The sequence below is a fragment of the Toxorhynchites rutilus genome, chromosome 1, assembly GCF_029784135.1.
Source record: "Toxorhynchites rutilus septentrionalis strain SRP chromosome 1, ASM2978413v1, whole genome shotgun sequence".
Classification (NCBI taxonomy): domain Eukaryota; kingdom Metazoa; phylum Arthropoda; class Insecta; order Diptera; family Culicidae; genus Toxorhynchites; species Toxorhynchites rutilus.
Window position 1 is genome coordinate 127650118 of NC_073744.1, and position 8275 is coordinate 127658392.

Sequence of the window (8275 nt, forward strand, 5' to 3'; positions counted from 1 at the left end):
TTTGGGGTTGAATTGCTCTCTAGTAAATTGTTCGAATTTTATAAGTGATGTTTTGATCAGTATTTAAGCAGAGGAAAACACAGAGCAATACAAATAACTTTCCGGGAAAGGTTAGTGAAAAATCAATGGAATTAATTCATATTCCGATGCGGATTGATCAGCTGTATGCTGCGCTTTTCCGTGTTGCCAAACCAGATAGTCTTCATATCTTCGCAGATAATAGGAAAACAAAGTATTACAAGTATTTCAAAATAAAAATTATATGAAACATATTATGCATATCATTTCTATGCCATAAAACCTCAATGTGCCACAGCAAAGCTTGGCAGGGTACAGCTAGTAAAATTTGAAACTAGATAAACTTCAATGGAATTAAAATTCAATTTATGAGCAATTCAGTTATTTGCTCAATTATTCAATAAAATAAGGAAAAATGTCCACGTGGACAACAGGGGGAGGGGTATGAAAATGTCCACGCTTGTCCACGGAGGGAGGGGGGAGTCTAAAATCGTGCTTTTTCTGTCCACGTGGTATGTGGACAGTCCCAAAGCGGATTAATGCAATATTTCACTACGATTCTGAATTTCCACCGTGGAATCGAGATATTGGTGAACTCACCATAGTTCACCGACTTCGGTAAACGTGAACATGAAAACAGTGGTGAATATTGACGTCAAAATATTTCCCCGTTCATGTTCACGTTCGAATGTCCCAAGGCATTCTGAAAATTATTTCACCGTAAACTGTAAAAGAATATGTTTAGCAATTCTCGAGTGTTCAATGAAAATTTCGATATGGATGCAATTTCATTCAATCGGATCTATGTACGGGTTGAAAACTCCGTTGCTTCGGGTTGATCCGTGAACAACTGTATATTTTATACGAATTACTTTATTGAAGCTCGATGTTTATTCACTTCACGTTTACTGTCGAAATTTTAATGTGAACGTTAACGTGAACAAAAACATTGTATTCGCCACGATTTTTTTAGTTGTTTGTTCGCAATCTAGTTCACCGTGAATAATCGTACTATTCCACCACCTGTTCATGTTCACGTTCACGGTGACTCTAAACCAGCCTTTACCAACACATTTGGCGATCCATTTTTATTTACCGTAAGTAACCTCTAATTCGACATACCGAAGCACCGCTCAGTATTGCATTAGAAGCGATTATGAACTGTAATTGGATATTCGCGATGACAGTGGTACAGTGTCGACGTCTGGTAACGACTTTCAATCTGAGGCCATAATTTTGCTCCCAAACTTGATGTTTACAAAAATGTCCAAGATCTGTTCTATTAGCTAGATGTCGAATTAGTGGTAACATACTGTACAGTAATTTACATTTAATGCGACATGCCGAGACACCACTCAGTGTCGCATTAGAGGAGATTGTGACCTGTAATTGGACATTCGCGCTGACAGTAGTCAGTGTCGACATCTGGTGACTACTTTCAATTCGGGTCCTGAACTAGATAGTGTAATCTCTATCAGATTAGAAGGCACGAAGCCAGTTTTAAAATGTTAAAATTTGAATGAAAATCTCTACATCATGTTATTTAATTACTTGGAACACGTATTTTTGACTCTTATTTAACCGTTTGTCTATACATTTATGATATTTTGTCTGAAATTTTTCATTATATATAATATGAAATTGTCTTTAAGCACAATTTTCGTATGAGATTTTTTCACCACCTGTAAAAAAAAAGTGTATTTCATTTAAATAGAATACTAATTCGATACGGATAAGTTAATTTTTTCATAATTTTAATTTTGAAAACGTGTTCATTCCGCCTGAAAATTAATTACTATCTTTGACGCTCCCGAAATCGTGAAACGAAGCTCAGTGCCGTCAACGCGAAAATCAACAAACACAGCACAAACGAAAAACAAAATGTGAAAAACAAGTTAGAACCAGGAAAGAAAAACAGCAAAATGGACTCAGCTTTCGTAGACATTGGTGAAGAATACATTTACTGATTGGTTCTACTCTGTCTTCGTTCCTGAAATCAAACGGAAGATAGCTGCACAGAATAGACCGACTAAAGCGCTTCTTATTCTAGATAATTGCACCACACATTGCAGTAAAGATAAGTTTCAAGTGGATGACGCAGAAATTGAGGTGATGATCTTCCTCCAAATGTGACAAGCATTCTGCAGCCTATGGATTAAGATATCATCAATGCTTTTAAAGGTAATAATGTCATTATATTTTCGAGTCCAAGTCCAAGTGAATATTATTTTTATTTTTTAGTGATCTACAAATCGAATTTTCTGCGCCGTGTTCTGTTGGAAACTGACAGCAATCGTCCAGTTACAGAAGTTATCAAATCATTTAGCCTTTATGACACTATTCTACTAGCGACTGATGCGTGGGCCACTGTAACTCCAGAAACGATTGCTAACTGTTGGCGCAATCTCTTAAGTGTCAGTCAAGATAAAAACTATAACTCGTTCAACGATTTCACAATTTCATCACCAACAAGTGACCCCCGCGTGTTGCTTTCTAAAGTAGTGCAACTCGTTGATCCAAACTACGTACTGACCGAAGAAGAAGTTCAAGAATGGCTAAGCAACTCAGACATCATAGATGTAGCGCAAATATATACCGACGAGCAATTGGTCCAGTATATTGCCGCTGGTGGTGACTTTTTCGAGGCCGACCATGAAGAGTAAGATTGCGATGCTAACGAAAGTGCTGAGGGTGAACTTAGTACTTCGGGTTATATGTACTGTTGGAGCAATCAATCCAAAAAACGCAATGATCATAAGAAGGCTATCAGCATCATGGATGCACTTAACAATGTTCTTATTGATGTTGGTGATAACCATTAATTAATGGAAGTCGAAAAATGGAAAAACGAATATGAAAATGAAATTATTCGCCTTCTTGGCGAATAACAATAGTGAATTGTAATTAACTATATGGAATCATAACAAAAATACAAAATGATTGATTGTAACACCATAAATTGTTTTGATTGAAAAAATGGTTGAAAACACTCCTGAAAATTTATCGTGTTGTAAAAACTCGCACAATGGTATATTCGTGTTTACGGCATTGATTTTTCACTTTTAGCTTATCGAACTGTTCTTGAAAATTGGGCTGCTCTCGGATTAGCATTGCGACTGTGCCTCGTTTCACACCCGTTGCTGCTCCCAAGTCAATATGGGATATTGCGTTTCTCACAAACAGTTAACAAGTGACACATGATTTCCACTTTTCTGCAGCGAAAATAACAATCCTGTAAAAACTGAGATGCGAATTAGAGACTTCCGATTAGATATTTGACTTTATTAGACTTTTTTGTCCATTTCACAAACAATATTCACATTGCTTACACTGTGTCATTATTCCGCGGACACACTTGAACATCCTTTAATCCATAACGTAAATAAGATTTGTGTTTTGAGGCTGCAATGAATTAATATAGATAAGAACACGCGGAAATAATACTAAAATATCCATCTAAGCCTTTTTTGATAAGTTTATGAATGTTCTTGATTAATTTCTTCGGCGCCATGGGCTGAGCGATTGCATTCGTTTTTTTTTAAGTTTCACATCGTATCCTTCCTTAACGATACTTGTATCGATTTCGGTATCTGGTTTCTCTACCTTTATATTTTCCATTATTATCTCGAAATCAGTGGATAGTTTTGTTGGCCAACGCCTTACAATGCCGCAATGCTATTTCTTGCTTCTCGATTCCGTAAACTGTCGACCGTGGAAGGCCCGTTTCGTCAGCCACTTGTAGAACACTCTCATCACGATTTATCAAATATAGAATAGTCAGAATAGTCCATTTTGATGTTTTTTTATTTCTGGTTCTAACTTGTTTTTCACATTCTTTTCTTCGTTTGTTCTGTGTTTGTTGATGTTCGCGTTGAAGGCACTGAAGCCAGCGCTACACGATGCTACGAACACCCTCGAATGCTGGACGCTCGATGATTCGACGCATCGTGTAGTCGACTGACGAGCTACGAACCTCCAATGTCTAGTGTCGAATATTCGCGTTGGAAGGTAATCCGTTCGTTGTGGATTACCTTCCAACGCGAGTGGCACGAGTCAAAGGATTTTTGTCATTCGTTGATTCGGCACACGATGACATTCGATACACCGCTACACGATTCGTCCGAATCTATCTTTGACAGATTGGTTTGTTTACAAGTTTTAGATGAAGGAACTATGAAATTGATTCATAAAATTCAAAATATTCGGCAAAATATTGCAGTTTAATAATGTTGATTTCAAGCATTTTTAATTTACAGCCCGATATCAGTACAATTGCTACGGCAGCAATTTCAATACTCGCATCGTCATCCAGTTTCCTAACGTTTTTGATGGTAAATAAAAATAATAAACATTCGATCCAAATACTCGCCGAATGTTTGGACCGAGTGCATTGAATCGAACATTCACTTCACCGTGTAGCAGCACATTCACAACAATGTGAACGTGAATGTGAATCACAACATTTGTCGATTCATCGAGCCAAATCTTTGAGTCCAACATTCGAGTGAAACGTTGGACGAATCGTGTAGCGCCCGCATGAGCTTCGTTTCACGATTTCGGGAGCGTCAAAGATAGTAATTAATTTTCAGGCGGAATGAACAAGTTTTCAAAATTAAAATTATGAATAAAAATTAACTTATTCGTATCAAATTAGTATTATATTTAAATGAAAAACACTTTTTTTACAGGTGGTGAGAAAATCTCATACGAAAATCGTGTTTGAAGACAATTTCATATTATATATATATATAATGAAAAGTTTCAGTAAAAATACCAGAAATATGTACACAAACGGTTAAATAAGAGTCAAAAATACGTGTTTCAAGTAATTAAATAACATGATGTAGAAATTTTCATTCAAATTTTAACATTTTAAAACTGGATTCGTGCCTTCTAATCTGATATAGATTACACTATCGAGTTTTGTCCCAAATTGAAAGTCGCCACCAAGGCGCCTAGAAGTATATACTAAGGTGGGCCAACTTGCTAAAACCACTCTTCAGCCATCTTGGAAGTCTACTGTATTTTGTTCGTAAACAAAACACAATACGCTATTGCCGAAGCTCGCTCGTGATCAGTCTGTCTCTTTCACGCTACAAGCAAATAATTCCCCTTCTACTTTCTTCCGTGCTGTTTTCATATACCGCTCCCCTAACCAACTTAGTGACGAAACGGCCTCACCTAGTACCATAGACCCGTCATGGTCGCCACCAGACGCCGACACTAACCACTGTCAGTGCGGATTCATCTCTGTCCAATTAGATGTAAACCATGTAAACATGTCCAATTAAACGTGTCACATTACAGGTACGTCCAATTAAAAAAATGTCGCATTAAATGTAAATTACTGTATATACCTTTATACACTCAGAGAAATAATTAGTAAATATAACGATTTTTTTGGTAAATTCTACCAATCTATAGTCATTTTCTACCGTACTAATAAAAATATATTGGGTTGGGGAAAAGAAATGTCGTATATTGTCAATATATGGAAACACTTAAACATATCTTGTGTTGTACTTATCGCATCGGGTAATACTATACGGCTATTTAAAGACAAATCTGTGCTACAAGTGTCGTTTTGGCAGTGTTGTGATTGTCCTTTTCAGTCTCAAGTTATAGCGCGTCAAAGATGGCAAGAAATTCGCCATATTTTACGTTTTTACTACCTGCGAGGTAAAACTGCAACGAAGGCGGCCGAAAAAATTCGTGTAGTTTATGGACCCGATATTGTAACAATTCGCACAGCACAGCGTTGGTTTGATCGATTTCGTTCTGGTGTAGTGGCTGTCGAAGATACACCTAGTGATCCCCGATAATCGTTCGATTAATCGATTAATCGAATACTTCCTACAGAAATCGATTATTAATCGAACGAATACTGCGTAACCAATAATCGAAGCGAACGAATAATTTACGTCGATTAATCGATTCAAACCCAGAGAAAAAAAAACGTACCGCCGCTGCAGTTTTATCCTGACAGTCAATCATTATCATTGACGCTCCCTTAAACTCGTAAACGAAACTCATTGCCATCTACGCGAATTGAGCTTCGTTTACAAGTTCAGGGGAGCGTAAACGATATTAATTGAATTTCTGGCGGAATGAACACTTTTTTGATTCCAGATGGCTTTTTAGCAAATGAGGAATATTAGTCTAACGAATTATTCCTCTCAGTATGACGATTAATCGATTAATCGAATATTTGGAGCGATTAATCGTATCGAATAACAAACTGCTAAAATGTATTCGATTAGCTGATGAACGATTAATTTCAAAAATCGGGGATCACTAGATACACCCCGTACTGGTAGGCCAATCGTCGAGGAAACCGATAAAATCGTTGAAATCATCCAAGTAGACGGGCATGTGAGCATTCGCTCGATTGGCCAGGAACTGGGTATAGACCATAAAACCGTTTGAAACCATTTGCAGAAGATTGGATTCCAAAAAAAGCTGGATGTATGGGTGCCACACAAGTTGACGCAAAAAAATCTTTTAGACCGAATCAACGCCTGCGATGCACTGCTGAATCGCAACGAACTCGACTTATTTTTAAGGAAGATGGTGACTGGTGATGAAAAGTGGATCACGTACGACAACCTAAAGCGAAAAAAGTCGTGGTCGAAGCGCGGTGAGTCGGCCCAAACCATCGCCAAGCCCGGATTGACGGCCAGGAAGGTTTTGCTGTGTGTTTGGTGGGATTGGAAGGGAATCATCCACTATGCTGCTCAACTATGGCCAGACCCTCAACTCGGTTCTCTATTGTGAGCAGCTTGACCGTTTGAAGCAGGCGATTGACCAGAAGCGGCCAGAAATGATCAATAGGAATGGTGTTGTTTTCCACCAGGACAACGCTCGGCCTCACACATCTTTGATGACCCTCCAGAAGCTACGGGAGCTCGGATGGGATGTCCTATTGCACCCACCGTATAGTCCGGACCTGGCTCCAAGTGATTATCATCTCTTCCGGTCCATGCAAAACGCTCTTGGTGATACTAAGCTTGAGGCCTGCGAAAACTGGCTGTCTGAGTTTTTTGCAAATAAGAAGGGGGGGTTTTTATAAGGGGGGGATAATGAAGTTGCCTTTTAAATGGCAACAAGTTTGCGAACAAAACGGCGCATATTTGACTTAATTTGAATAATTTTAAGTATGTTAAATAAAGCATCAAATTTCGAACAGAAATACGACATTTATTTTTCCCCAACCCTATATGTCAAGTAGAACCATGGTTCGTAAGCCCAATATCGTCTACATTTTCCCGTCGAAAATGAACGTTTTAGAATTATATCCTTATTATACCTCTGTATTGCCTTATGGTAACAGTAAAAATGGTTAATACTCGCTTTTCTCACCAGTTTTCAGATATAACAACATACAAGTTTAACAATGTTATCGAGTAAAATATACTAAACTCTGGTAGGGATGCGGGTTTGTTGACATTATGTACAAACAATTTGTACATTCTATTAATGTTTGCATTACCAAATGTATTTGGTAGAGAATTTTACGAGGTGTATAGATGGGTGGTGGTGATGGATAAGAATCCGATGGGATTCGAACTCCGATTGTTTGGATGATTAGCAGCAGCTATCTCGTCCGGCTATCTGCAATATAATTCTAGAGCAGTTAAAACTCGTACAATGCCATCGGATACGTCATTTCTGGTTACAGTTTGTATTTTATGAAAAATGTCATTAAATTTATATAGAAATGGTTGAGTAAGGTTCAGTACTTCGTCTTTTAAGTAATCAAATAAGTAAAAAAATTCTATCCAATTTAAATAATTTAAAGATACTTTCGGGCCTACTGATCTGGTAGATCTGGTAGATTAATTTGCCTCCCTAAATCACAATAGATGTTGACACTGTTCATACGACATCGCGTATCTTGATATTTCATATTCCTAATATGATGTAATACGGCCTCAGTTACGATCTAATTTTGTAGTATCGTGCCCCTCGTAGTATTGTGTTTGAAATGACAAACATAGTAACGAATGTTGATAGATCAAAAATAAATATTAGGTGTACCGGTAAGTTTCTTCGGTTTTACAACCGATGGCGTAACTTGATTGTTATTCAAGTGAATCAAATTTTCAGGTATTCGTTGGAAAGCCACTGTCATTGCGCGTCTTTTTCACTATATGTAAAAAAGTTGAAGCGTAAACAACATAGTTTTTTTTTCCCACTTCGAATATGTCGAGTTTCGTACCAACGAAAGTGTTTTTACGGGGAGTGTTACTTCATTTCT